A 14,658-nucleotide genomic window follows, 5' to 3' on the forward strand; every position below is an offset into this window, starting at 1 on the left:
TTCATATCATTCGGACGTGGTTTGGTTAGGTTTTTTATCAAAAGCAGATTTCAGAAGATTTTAGAAAAGTTAAGCTTGAATCTGATGTGTTTTGGATGATTTGATGTTGTTTGAGGTGTTTTGAAGATTGAAACATGTTTGGATAAGGTATTGGGATATGTCTGTGCTTTCGGTTGAGATCCCGGGGGCCTCGGGGTGATTTCGGAGGGTTGATAGGAAGTTTTAGGAATGTTTGCAGCTGCTAAACTTTTGCTGCTTCTGGTATTTCTACACCTGCAAATTTTTGGGGACCGCAGGTGTGACGCCGCATGTGCGGGAGATCGGCTGCAGAAGCGAAAAAGGGCTTGAGGAGCAGGAATCGCAGAAGCAGCCAAGAGGACCGCATCTGCGAAGTCGCAGATGCGGATAATGGATCGCAGATGCAGAAATGGGAGTTTAAGTGAGGACCGCAGATGTAGTGGTTTTTGACCGTAGAAGTAGGAAATATAGCTGGAGATGAGAAAATGTCAGGGCAGAAAGTATAAATTGTGGCCTTTGCGAATTTTAACTATTTCACCATTTTTATATCGGCATTGGAGCTTTTTGGACGATTTGAAAGAGGGATTTCAAGGGAACTTCATTTAGGTAAGGAATTTGGACCTAAAACTCGTTCCTATGCTATTATTACACGGATTAGATCTAGAAATCATGAAAATTAAGGGTGAAAATTGGGAAACTAGGGTTTGAAAACTTAGACCTTTGCTTGAGAATTTGAAGGACCATTTGAGGTCGGATTTTAGAACTTTTGATATGTATGAACTCGTAGAGAGATAAGAAATATATTGATGTAAAAATTATAAAATTCCGAGACGCCGGCCCGAGGGTCGGGTTTTGGTAATTTCTGGATTTGTGTCGTATTTTGATTATTTTTGCTTGAGCTTCATTCCCTTAGCATATTTTGACGTCCTCGTTCTGATTTTGGATAGATTAGATGCTAGTGGAGGCCGATTGAAGGGGAAAAGGCATCACGAGCTAGAGGTTTGACCGATTCCAGGTGAGTAATGATTGTAAATGATGTTCTGAGGGTCTAAAACCCCGGATTGCACATAGTACTACTATATTGAGGTGAGGCACACGCTTGATGACGAGCGTGGGGTCGTGCACTATTTTGGATTGTGACTTGGTCTGTCCTAATTGATGGTTTTACCGCATATTTGACTTAAATCTATTTGCTATCATCATTATTTGGGTTGAATGCCATATTTGAGCTTCGTGCCAACTATTTGAACCCTTCGGGGATTTTTACTGGTATTTCCTCACTGTTTTGACTTTATACTTGAACTCAGTCATGTTATATTTCACTATTTTTCGTACTCAGCCATATTTACTCTGTTTTAACACTTACATGATATTTTAGGCTGAGAAACATGTTTTACTACTGCCCGAGTGGTTTGTGAGGATTTTTGACTAAGTAAGGCCTAGGGCCTTATCGTGAGGAAACATTTGATACTGATTATGAGGTCTGGGGACTGAGGTGTGTATGCCACGAGGTGGCTTGTATGATATGAGGTCGAGGGCCTAGTGATGTTGCCACGAGATGGATTGATATTGCGCTTGGGTCGTAAGGGACCCTTCCAGGAGTCTGTACACCCCAAGTGAGCGCGGGTACCCATTGTGAAGTGAAATTGAGCCCGAGGGACTGGTATTGTTCTCTGTGATTGCCTGAGGGGCTGGTACTTTCATGAGATATTGCCCGAGGGGCGAACCTTTATGTGTTTATTTTCTTAATTAGTTGTCCATTACCTGCTTAATTGTTGAAAAAGGCCTTTTATGAAATTTCGTTTGATATAAAGGATTTTTGCCTATCTTTCACTGATTCACTGATTTTTAAATGGTTATACTGCATCATTATAGAATGCTTTGTGCTTACATGATTTCTTGCTTTCCGTCGTTATTTAAATTTGTTACTCACCGAGTTGGAGTACTCACTTTACTCCCTACATCCCGTGTGCAGATTCAGGTGTTGCGGATCCTACTAGCGCGAGTTGAGAGCTCCCGGTAGATATCGGAGTCCACGAGGTAGCTGTTGATATCCGCATTCATGTGTTTCTCCCTCTTTACCATTTCTATCTCTTATCAGACATTTGTAACTGTTTGTAGACTTTTCAGACTTGTATTAGGTTTTATAGATGCTCATGACTAATGACACACCGGTATCGGGCTGTGTTGGGTTGTCCTTATGCATATTTATGATATTATTTGCTTCTTAGTATTATTAAATCATGTTTTAGGCTGTTTTCTTGTTGTATAATTGTTTAACATCGAATTGGGAATAGTTGACTAGCCTTGTCTTCACGAGAGGCGCCATCACGATCGGGTTTATGGCTGTGACACCATCTTTTAGAGTTAAGTTTGTTATAAGCAAGCTTTTATACCTTTCCCTAAATACTGGTTAGCCATGTACAGATGTGTACCTTAACAAATTTATAAGTTTGTTTGTTGAAACTATTATAATATGGCCCGTTTGGTTTTGTTCTCACTATGTTGTGATACCTTTCTTGAACTATCTTAACAAATTCTTGACTTACTGTTAATCAATATGTTCCCTTTCTATGACTTAGTCTGGTCTAAAATCTCTATTATCATTATGAATCTACTTATGAACTAACATTACAAGCATGTGACTAATTGTTAATTCCTAAAACTGAATTAAGTATGCTTAGGTTCAAATGTATTTGCTATTTTGTACATGTTCTATATGTGATTCTGTCCTTAAATGAATTCCTAATCCATTCTACTCCCTCATATTTCTTTACTATCCAATCCTTTTGAATCCTCATTCTTAGCTGGAAGAAAGTCAAAGCTATTTAGGTTCTGTCCTCTGACCTCTCTAGTGTGAGCACTACTCGGGGTCCATGTGAGACCCTTTGGAACTCTGACACACTAGGGATTTGGGTTTTGTATGCTCAGCTTTGATACATGGGTAAATCACTCACCACTGGTCATGTTGTATCTATAACATGGGCATCTGGAGCTATTCCAATTTGAAGGTCTGGCCTGTCCAGGTGTATTTGGGCCTGCTGTAGGCTCCCTATAGTTATACTTGTTCTGTAATTCACTATATTCTTTTTTGGGTCAGTAATAATTACTCTAATAACATTTTGGTGTGTTAGTGAAATTGGAATAGTGATTTTCGTATAGTTCACTACATTCTTTTCTGGGTCTGTAATAATTATTGTAATAACATTTTGGGGTGTTAGTGAAATTGGGAAAGGGATTTTCGTATACTTGCAATAATTTGGGTAGAAATCCTGCCTATAGGTTCAACAGTATGCTATTGCACGTTTAGTTATTGTGTGTTAGAAAGCATGCCTGTAGGTATCCTATTATGTTCAGCCATTATATGTTAGCAATCCTGCATATAGGTTCAATATTTGGTTTAATCGCATTAGAAACCATGCCTATAGGGAATTGTATATTCAATGCGTATGCAAAACTTCATTCACATGTTGTTCTGTTTACAAATTATAGAAATCATGTCTATAGGATCTAAAATTGGAACAGATTATAGAAAGCATGCCTATAGGTTTGAATCAACCTACATATCATTTCTGCCCGCTTATTCATGAGTTCCAAATATTGTGTTGTTGCCTTCACTAGAAAATATGCTTATAGGGTTCAAACGAATAATTTTGGACCTGTTTCTATGACCTGCCACCATTTATTATCGTGTAAAACACCTAGACATCATGCCTATAGGTTTAATTTTCTTATGTTTGAAATTAATAGGCAAATGATACAGGTTTTGGAAAATATTGGCCATTGCGCATAACTGTCTGTCCATATAAATCCATATTCATAAGGAGCTATCAGCAACTGTCTTTGTTAATCTGACTTATGTGCATTTGTTGTCTGATTACGGAGGCCAACTTGAGCCCTTATTTGCTTATAAATGAAAGTCCTAACTATTTTGTCTATCGCATAGTATTTTTCCTTTTTGAGCAACCTAAGTTAAGGTCTAGAACTACCTAAATAGAGGTCCAAAGATTCCTAGACCATAGGCATGGGACATGTAGTGCACGCATAGGGTACGGTTTAGAATCAACTAGTGCGCTTTAGGTAACAACTTAAAAATAGTAATCGGGTAACAGGAGATGATAGTTTGTGTCCGCTTAATAATATGAGTAACACCCCCATCTTGAGGGAGTTACGAAGTATTATTTATGTTGCACAGGGTGATACTTTAGGCTTAAAAATTTAGGGCTCCCACCGTATCTTTCATCAATTATTTGCGTTTAATGAACTTCCTGAATCCTTTGTCTCTTAGTTCTGATCACATAAGACTAATTCATATAATTGAGTTCGGCTGGAACACACAGTTGTGTACCTCAAAGAGTGCCTAACACCTACTCTTTGAGGTAATTTCGAGCCCTTACCCAATCTTTGGAGACACAAACTGGTTAAATAGAGTTATCTGCAAATAGGTTCCTTAACACACCTTAATCCGTTAGGGGGCGACTCTCTCTTTTAAAACCTTCCTTAAAAAAGTTGTTACATGTCGAAACCTGATTTCATGAGAAAAAGGGGAGCGACAATAGCTAGATATGAGTACTTCAAAGATAGGCACTGGATGTCTTGAAGGGATAAATATTACGTTAGTATGGCTCCCGTCTCTGGTAGAGAAATAATGATAGGCAATTTGAATAGCAAGTGGATGGAGCAAAGGAAGCAAAAAGTAAAAGAATGTCTTGTTGAGGTTTTCATAATGAATTGATGGACAAAATGTTAGCGGTAAATAAGAAGAGAGTTAATGAAGCATTATGAGTAAGATGTGATACATGGATGACAACGGTAGATCAAAAAGATGACAATATGACAGATTCTATAGTCAAGTGAAGCAAAAGACGAGAGGTGACAGGCCTTGAGACAACAAAAGAGTATAGGCCATAAAGTCATATCCTCATTTCGATAAATAAGTCTATGACTCTAACGTGACTACCAGAAGGAAAAGTTAGACACCAGAATAATAGAAATCAGTAAGGGCTGGTGAACAAGATAAACTAAACAGGAATTAGGGACTGAGTGAGGTGATAATGGTTGACATCATGAGAATTTTAGATTTCGTTCCAGCAATAATATAATGGACAACAGAAGAAGATTCTTGAGAAATTTAGAGAATGGTCTTTCAGGAATACGCTTTCCTAAAGCAAGCAATATGAGAAAAGTTTAACTTAAGGGACTATATGTGCCGGTTATATTGAGTGTCACCCTTGTGAGTAAGGAAATTTGTTATCCTTGGTACAGAAGGATTCCCGCAAGGCAAGTAAAGGTCATTGATGATGTGAAAAGATGCTAAAGATGAAGAGGTAAAAGATCTATACGTAGATCATCGTAGCACTAAATCTTAGTACTCCCCTAAAGGGGGGAATATAGATTTATGTGAAATTAGGTCGGAATTAAGTGGTTCTAGTAACTATGGAATGGTAAAGGAAGACTGAGATAAAAAATGAGAAAGGGATGAGATTGCACCTATTCAAATCCTACAGATATGCTACGATTCCAGAACATTATGCAAACATGTCGTCAAAGAGAGGAAGTAAGGGTTCCTGCCGAAGATGTTATTGATAATTAAGGAGCCAGTGCGAGACGTAAGTTAAGACAAAGAAAATAACCTAAGCGGGGAATATTGATATGAGAATGGGCCAATGAGTAGTTAGTAATTGATTGAGGAAGAGGCTAGTTATGGCTAGACAAGAGGTTACAGACAATTCAGCAAATCGTGCAAGATAAACATAATAAAACCTAATATAGTGAATTCAGCCTCGCAGTTATGACATTGTAATACTTGAGAAATATTCAAATAAGAGTTGGGATATTCAAATGTACATTATAAGTGTTAAAGAAATAAAAGAGAGTGCCACTAGGAAAACAGTCAAAATATCAGTTCAGGAGCAACCCTACAAGTACAAGAGCGTGGAGGTAAGTAACTACAGATAATTGTAGGCGAGGAAGAACATCAAAAATTCCATCGAGTATGTGATGTAATAAGCTCTCAACTTTACAAGAGTCAAGAGGGTCCTTCCTAAGTACTAAAATAAAAGACTAGTTGACGGAATAAGGAAGAAGGTTTCAGCCTAAGCAGAGTAACCTAAAGAGGAAATCATCTTGTAATAACAGTCTCACAACAACATTGTATGCACTCCATTAAAAAGTAGTCTGGCACTTATGGTGGCTAATGAGCAGGAAGCGAAACCAAAAGTAACGGTCGAAATCATATGAGTTGCACAAAAAAAATTCTGGCATGCGTGGGAACTACTATAAGCTAAGTATTCACGCAACAAGGGGCAGAAAGACCATTAAAAGTAATTGCTTATGTTTAAAGAAAGCTGATATGGAACGAAAGGAATTATTCGATCAATGATCCAGAGTTAGTTATGTTATGAACGCACTTAAAATTTCGGAGTATTATCCATGCATCATATATATTGACATTTAAACAGTCGTAGAAGACTCCAGTATAAGTTAAAAGAAAGAATTAAGCCCATGACATAGACAAAGGATTGAATTATTAGAAGATTGTATCATGGATATTCCATAGCGCCCATAAAAGCTATAGTAATAACTAATACCAAGAGCCGCATATCGAAAGATAGCTTAAGCCTACATAAATCCTGATCAGAAGGAAGAGGAAACTAAAGAGTTTAATCAACTAAGTAAATCAGAATTCAGATTATTAGACCCGGAAAATTATTGGAACTGTGATTGAGAACATAGCAGAATCACTCTTAATATTAGAGGTACAAGAGAGATAGTACAACAACCATGTTCTATAATGGCTCTACGATAAAGCTAGTTATAAGAGTACCAGCCTCATAAAAAGTCAGTATGAAGCTCCCACAGGATAGTGTATGCGCTAGAGGTGCGAGTATTATAATAGAGCTTCAAGTTGTTGATATGATTAATACCTATGTGGAAGGGAGGTCATGAACGAAATAGAAGATGTGATGCAAGAGTTTAAGGTAAGTAAAGTAAAGGTGAACAATGTACGAGATACTCAAACACAGAAGGTTGCGAATAGTACATACTTCAGATAAAAGTCCAGAAGCGCTGAGATTCGGTATCTAGGAATGACAGCAGCGTTAAAAATGGCATATCTTCCAGCTTATGGTTTCTAGGTATCAAGAGGCCTAGTTAAGAGAGAAAAGAAGAGTTAGAGACGATGTGATCCCTCGCTTGATCTTCTAGAATAACATATGGGGCTAGCAAGCCTAAGGAAGATTGCAAGTAGTATAAATGGATATGTGTAAATCGCAAGCTAAAGTATGGTAGAGAGACAAGGTTTTAGGAAGACGGGAGTAAGGATAAGAAAGGGTGATTGAGAAGTTAATGAGAATGGAATGCTGCCCAGGTAGTAGAATAAGGGTGTAATTGTGATCGATAAAGGATGACGTTTGGGATTTGATTGAGTAATGATTTGAAAAAAAAAGATTTCACGGATGGAACAAGATTAAAATACCCACGTAAGGTGAATCATATTGGTATACTATGAAATACGGTTGTGGATGCATGGTATCGCCCCAGGTGGATTAGTCTAATCATTTCAGATGTTCCCCGGTGAGACGTGAGCCCTAGCGACAATGATACATAAAAAGGTCAAGTTATCAATTGTAGATTATAAATCAATATTTAGGTGAATCAACAATGGATGGATAAAAGTTACAAAGTATGGGATGGATTAGGCCGTCATTCTTAAGATAAATAGTAATGAGGAAGAATTAAAGGACTTAGACTTATAACTATAGGATAAGCAACGAGAGTAAGCTGGATTTTTGTAGCCGACCTTAGTAACGACAAATCGAAGTAAGAGTTATGGTGTGGTATGACCTACCTAGACACAGTAAAGTCATATGGATGGATAATCGGTGCTATGAAACAAGATATAGCAATACTCATAAGTCCGACAAAGATAAGCTTAATGGATCTTATCCTCAGCGTAGCCTGATTAAGTGACTCTTTACTCAACAAATAAGGTGTCACATTTAGAGTAATTCTTGTCTAAGTCATCTTACAAAGAAGGCCCACACCTATAATCATCCCAAATTTATTAAGGGGAATGGAGGAAGGCTTCATCAAAATAAAGAATGAAATCTTCAACAAAAGCAAAGAAAGACTTCTCAAATTCAAAAAGATTCATATGAGATTATGATTAAATTCAAAAAATGAAAGCTTATGACTACAAAGTAAGGATGACGCTTCAATATGGAATTGCAATACTAAGAGACTTGCAACAAAATTATACTGTGTAATCGCAACGAGATTTTCAATTCTAAGGGAGTACGGTACATTCTTTCTCAAGAACATCATATGGATTTTTCCCTACTTCGATTTGCCGTTATGTGTACGGTGTGTTAGAGGTATTGTCAAGAGAATCGGTCTAGGTATGTTAATGCTAAGCCCTTCCTTCATTTTGGCATGATCTCGTAATTACATGTGTTTGATAATGAGGAATAAAGAGAAATTCATACTCCCGAATTTATATATCCTAGTCTTATAAGTTACAGTATTCTCCCTTATCGGGACTTCATATTCAATTGAGTATTGTCTTCTTCCAGTCAAGAGACCAGAGGGTCTATATATATACAACATTACACTATTTTTACCACTATCGAGCTATAATCAGTGGGCAGGACCCTATTGGGCGACCTCTGATCAGATGGTAAGTTATATATCAAGCCTATTATGGCCAAAAGCCTATGATCAAGCCCAGAATGGCCGAGTACAGAGCCTAATATAGCCGAGCGCCTATGAGCGAGCCTACTACGGTGGAGCAGTTATATGTTCCGAGCCTTATAGAGCCAGATAATTATTTTACTTACTATATTGAGAGAGTTGAGTCAGTATTAGTAGGTAAGTATATCTCCGGATCATCTTTAACTTCCAATTACTTTCAGTTATTATATTATCAGTTCAGTTTCCACTTTCAGTTATTTTATTGCCTTACATACTCGGTACAGTATTTCGTATTGGCATTCCTTTTTCTAGGGACGTTGCATTTCATGCGTGTGTCGCACCTCCTTTTTGCCGCGCCCGCGAGGCGCGTGGGGAGTTTTCTCCAATTAAAGGACAGTCGAAACGGGATTTGTTTATTTGTTTCAGAGTCGCCACATGGGAATTTTGAGGCGTCCCAAGTCACCAATTATAATCCCTGAATCGAGGAGAATATGACTCTGTTTATTTTTTTTCTCTGCGAACCAGAAATCCTGAGTAAGGAATTCTGTTAATCCAGAAGAAGGTGTTAGGCATTTCCGAATTCCGTGGTTCTAGCACGGTCGCTTAACTGTTTTTTTATTAATGGCTTAATTATCTTGATTTTATTAAATACTTTTTGTTACGTGATTTTTCTACCGCTTTTACTTATCGTGATTAAGGACTCTTCTTTGAATCGAATTACGCGTACGTATATTCGTGTTACAAATTTAAAAATGCGGAATTGTGTCACGCGTACGTGCGACTATGAATCCCAATAACTTTCCAGATGGAACTCCAAATGCACATTTGGCAGGGTTAAGCTTGAGGTTGTACCTGCGAAGTCTTAAGAAGAACTTCCTCAAATCCCCAACGTGGTTGGCCTGATGTTTTAATTTTATGATCACATCGTCCACGTATACCTCAATCTCCTTGTGTATCATATCATGAAACACTGTGGTCATTGCTCTCATATAGGTTGCTCCGGCGTTCTTTAGACCGAATGGCATTACCCGGTAGCAATAAGTTCCCCATGGTGTGATGAATGCCGTCTTTTCTGCATCTTCTTCATCCATTAGAATTTGATGATATCCGGCATAACAATCCACGAAAGACCCTATATCATGCTTGGCACAATTGTCGATCAAAATATGGATATTGGGTAATGGGAAATTATCCTTTGGACTTGCTTTGTTGAGATTGCGATAGTCGACGCATACTCTAATTTTGCCGTCTTTCTTCGGCACAGGAACGACATTAGCTAACCAAATAGGATATCGAGTGACTCGAATGACCTTTGCTTCCAATTGTTTGGTGATTTCTTCCTTAATTCTCATACTCATATCAGGCTTGAATTTTCTCAGCTTCTGCTTGACAGGAGGCACCGTTGGATCGGTGGGTAATTTGTGGACCACTAAATCAGTGCTCAAGCCCGGCATGTCGTCATACGACCATGCAAAAACATCTTTGAATTCTATGAGTGTTTTAATTAACTCTTCTCGGATCTTTGGTTCGAGATGGACACTTATTTTAGTTTCTCGGATATTACTCGTGTCCCCTATATTGATGTCCTCGGTATCACTCAAGTTAGGTTTGATTTTTTCCTCAAAGTGAATTAACTCTTTACTAATCTCTTCAAAACCCTCATCTGCATCATATTCTGATTCGTAATCACAATATGTTTCTTGAATTATTACTTCAGAACCAGATTGATTTTTAAGACTGGGCTGAAGATTCCTCATGCATGCCATATCACTAGAGCCAGCGTAAAAAGAACTGTATAGAAAAGAAGAAAAAGAAAAGAAAGCTATTAGGAATGATAATAAAAAGGAAACTGCTTTTTATTGGATAATGAAAGATAACAAGGTTTTGCACACTTCAAACCAACTGTAAGATAAACTTTGGGATTACAACCTTGAAATACCCTAAACAAACTGAAGGAAAATCAAAATAAACTACCAAGACTCCTTTCGAATTGGGAGAGGAGTGACTTTCCAATTATTGAGCTTTGTTTCTGGTCCAACGAATTGAACTTCTGCGTTGCTACACCCTTCTCCGCCTTCCAGCATATTTACATCACTAAACAATTTCTCGAACCTTTCAATTAATTCCTCCTCAGGATTGTCCTGGGACTTAGGAATTGTTGTTATCGGGCGATTTTTAGCACCGGTCTTGACAAAAGACTTCGACAGCTGTGGTACTGGTTTTGGAAGAACCCATGCTTGGTGTTTCAACTTCCTGGCTCTTATCACGTCATTGGCGGTAGGTGTGAACCCTAAACCGAATGTTCCCCAGTTCTCGGGGAGAGATACTGGTTGTATAATTCCTTGCAGAGATAAGCCCAGACCTTTGCCGGGTATAAAGCCATTCTTCAGCATTTCATAAGCTACCATGACTGACGCAGAGGATATCTTTGGATTCGAAAGGTATTTTCCTTCTGGAATTTTCTCTACCGACACCGTGTCGGACACTTGGTATACCCATGGTCCTTGGTCAATTTCTGTTCCCTCGACCGGTACAATGGTGCTGTTGTGAGCATTCAAACTTTCTTCTCCATGCACGACTATTTTTTGGTGATCCCATTCAAACTTGACAGCCTGATGTAGTGTTGACGGGACTGCTTTAGCAGCATGGATCCATGGTCGACCCAACAATAAGTTGTAAGAAACAGTCATGTCCAACACTTGGAATTCCATTGTGAATTCAACTGGCCCTATAGTTAGTTCCAACACTATGTCGCCAAATGAATCTCTGCTTCCACCGTCAAATCCTCGTACGCAGATACTATTCTTTTGGATCCTCTCCTCTTTAATTTTTAATTTGTTTAAAGTGGAGAGAGGGCATATGTTTGTACTGGACCCATTGTCGACCAATACCCGGGTTACTACGGAGTTTTCACATTTCACGGTGAGGTAAAGAGCTCTGTTGTGCTCGGTACCTTCCATAGGTAATTCATCATCAGCAAATGTAATCCTGTTTGTCTCAAAGATTCTGTTGGGTATTTTGCCCAAATGATTTACAGAGATCTTTTCAGGAACATGAGCTTCATTCAGGATTTTCATCAACGCCAGACGGTGTTCCTCTGAATGGATCAGTAATGACAACAATGAAATTTGAGCGGGGGTCTTCTTTAATTGATCCACAACAGAATAATCATGGAGCTTCATTTTTCTTAAAAACTCCTCTGCCTCTTCTTCCGTCACAGCTTTCTTTGTTGGCATTGGATTGTTTTTAGTTTTTCTCAGCTCTTCGGGAGTAAAACATCTTCCCGAACGAGTCAAGCCTTGCACCTCACACACTTCTTCCTTGATTTCTTTGCCCTTGTACATTACGGTCACCCGTTCATAGTTCCATGGGATGGTTTTGTTGTTGATGATTGGCAGCTGGATTACAGGTGCAATAATAACCCGATCTGTACGTGCTCCTTCCACGAATACAACGGGTTTGTTAGCAACCCCTGGTACTATCACCTTCGGCCTCTCTTGTTTTGCGGCAACTTTGTTCGATGATCCCTCATCGACTATCATAGACGGTTCATCACCATTCTTGTTATGCATAGACACCGGCTTCTCCTCCATTAACTGCTTATCTGGCTTGGTTTCATGAGACTTGATCATCATGATAGTTTGTGACGGCTTCTTTGTCTCCCCATCAGCTTGTATGATTTCTATCATGTTAGCCTCTTGATGGGCTGGCATTGGATTTCTATTGATATTTGGAGCTTCGGGGGTTTGAACCTCGATTTTATTAGTATCAATCAGCTCTTGTATTGCATTTTTCAAATGCCAACATTTCTCCGTATCATGGCCTGGTGCACCGGAGCAATATTCACAGCTAATGGTGTAATCCAGATTCTTTGGTGGAGGATTGGGTAGCTTGGATTGTATTGGTCTCAACATGTCTAACTGTCTCAGCCTGTGGAACAGACTAGTGTAAGACTCTCCCAATGGAGTGTAAGTTTTCTTTTTCTGTTCCCTTTCTCCCCTGAATGCTGGCCTAGGCCTGAAACCTGGTCTGGGATAAGCTCGGGGGTAGGTATTTGGTGTGACAGGAGCACGCCAATTGGTGTGAACAGGTGGCTGATTGTATGCTTGAGCGTGGTTAATGGCGAAATGAGGCTCTGAAGGGTGATAGTAATGTTGGGATGAATCATGGTGGTAAGCTGATTGGCGAGGTCGTTGCTGATTATAGTAAAGCGGTAAACCCCTGGGTCCTGGCCAAATTCCTGAATCAACTACGGTTGCTTCCTCCCTCTTCTTTCTTCCGATTCCTCCTACCCCGCCTTGAATAGCTTGAGTAGTTGCCTTAATTGTTGAATAGCTCATGATTTTATTTGTTTTGAGGCCTTCTTCCACCATACCTCCCATCTTCACTACCTCGTTGAATGACTTTCCAACCGCTGAAACCAAGTGGGCGTAGTAAGTTGGTTCCAAGGCTTGGAGGAAGTAGTCTACCATTTCGCTCTCCTTCATAGGAGGATCCACTCTTGCTGCCTGTTCTCTCCACCGAAAACCATACTCTCTGAAACTTTCATTGTGTTTCTTCTCAAATTTGGTCAAAGATAATCGATCTGGGATGATTTCCAGATTGTATTGGAAATGGTATGCGAATGCCTGTGCCAGGTCATCCCAGGTGTACCATCTTCCATGGTCTTGGCGTGTATACCACTCCAAAGCTGATCCGCTTAGACTTTGACTAAAGTAAGCCATCAATAATTCATCCTTTCCCCCAGCTCCTCGCATCTTGCTACAGAAACCCCTTAAGTGGGCTACTGGGTCGCCGTGCCCGCTGTATAGGTCAAATTTGGGCATCTTGAAGCCAAATGGCAATTGTACATTAGGGAATAAGCATAAATCTTTGTATGCTACACTGACTTGCCCACCTAATCCCCGCGTGTCTCGGAACGACTGTTCTAGACTTTTGACCTTCCTGAACATCTCTTCTTGTTCAGCATTTTTGGCTGGCTTGTCAATTTCAGTTGGGAGATCAAACCGAGGAGCGGGTGAATTGATTTCGGAGGCTTTGAAGGTGGGCTCCGGGGGTAATATTGGTTGTCTTGGGCCTGAAATGTAGGCTCACTAGGAGATTTGTGAAATGTAGCAGGGGGAGGTGCTACAAAAACAGGAGTCATAGGTGGAGGAAGGTACGGAACTGGTTTTGGAGGTGGAGACTGTGGTGTCTGAGAGGTGGTGCCTCGGTAGTGCTGATAAATGGGGAAACTTGGGGATAATTCAGTGGTGATATTATCCTGAGTTTGGATCATTGATGGAGCAGGGTTATTTGGGTAAGATGGGGGTAACTGTCCTGTAGACCAAGCTTGGTACATTTCAGCCATTTGCTGCTTGAGCTTAAGCATTTCTTCTTTCATTTTCCCGACATCCATCTCTTCTATCTCTATACCTGTGTCAACATCTGGGATAGACATACTTTCGGGTATTGGTCCTTTTGATCTTGTGTGATAGTGATAATATGCCAGTATACTCTTTAGAGAAACTAACTGGTTGAATTCTGAAAATGGACAAACTTGTTAGTTTTTGAGAGTTTAACACATATATAATCACACGTTGAGATGCAATGCTCCTAAACAAATAATCCCTTTCTATTATGCATTCGCTCGGTTGCTTGTGTCGTCCCAGCTTTCTTGAAATTGAAAAATTGTCATTCGCTTTTATTTACTATATATATCTTTATCGTGGTGGTCGAATCTTAGAGATTGCCTACGTATCATGCCAAACATGAATCAGACCTTGCGTAGTTCGGACCAAAGTCAATCATGTTTATTTATTACACAAAGATGGAATTACATTTGAAAACTTTAAGAAAATAGCTTGAAACACACACACTTAAATCAAAATAAAAGATACAATTCATAACATCTCACAAAATGCCCCACTTTCCACTTTTGTTCTCTAATATTGAATTATCTGCTCAATG

This window comes from Nicotiana tabacum, chromosome 6, assembly GCF_000715075.1.
Source record: "Nicotiana tabacum cultivar K326 chromosome 6, ASM71507v2, whole genome shotgun sequence".
NCBI classification, from domain to species: Eukaryota; Viridiplantae; Streptophyta; class Magnoliopsida; order Solanales; family Solanaceae; genus Nicotiana; species Nicotiana tabacum.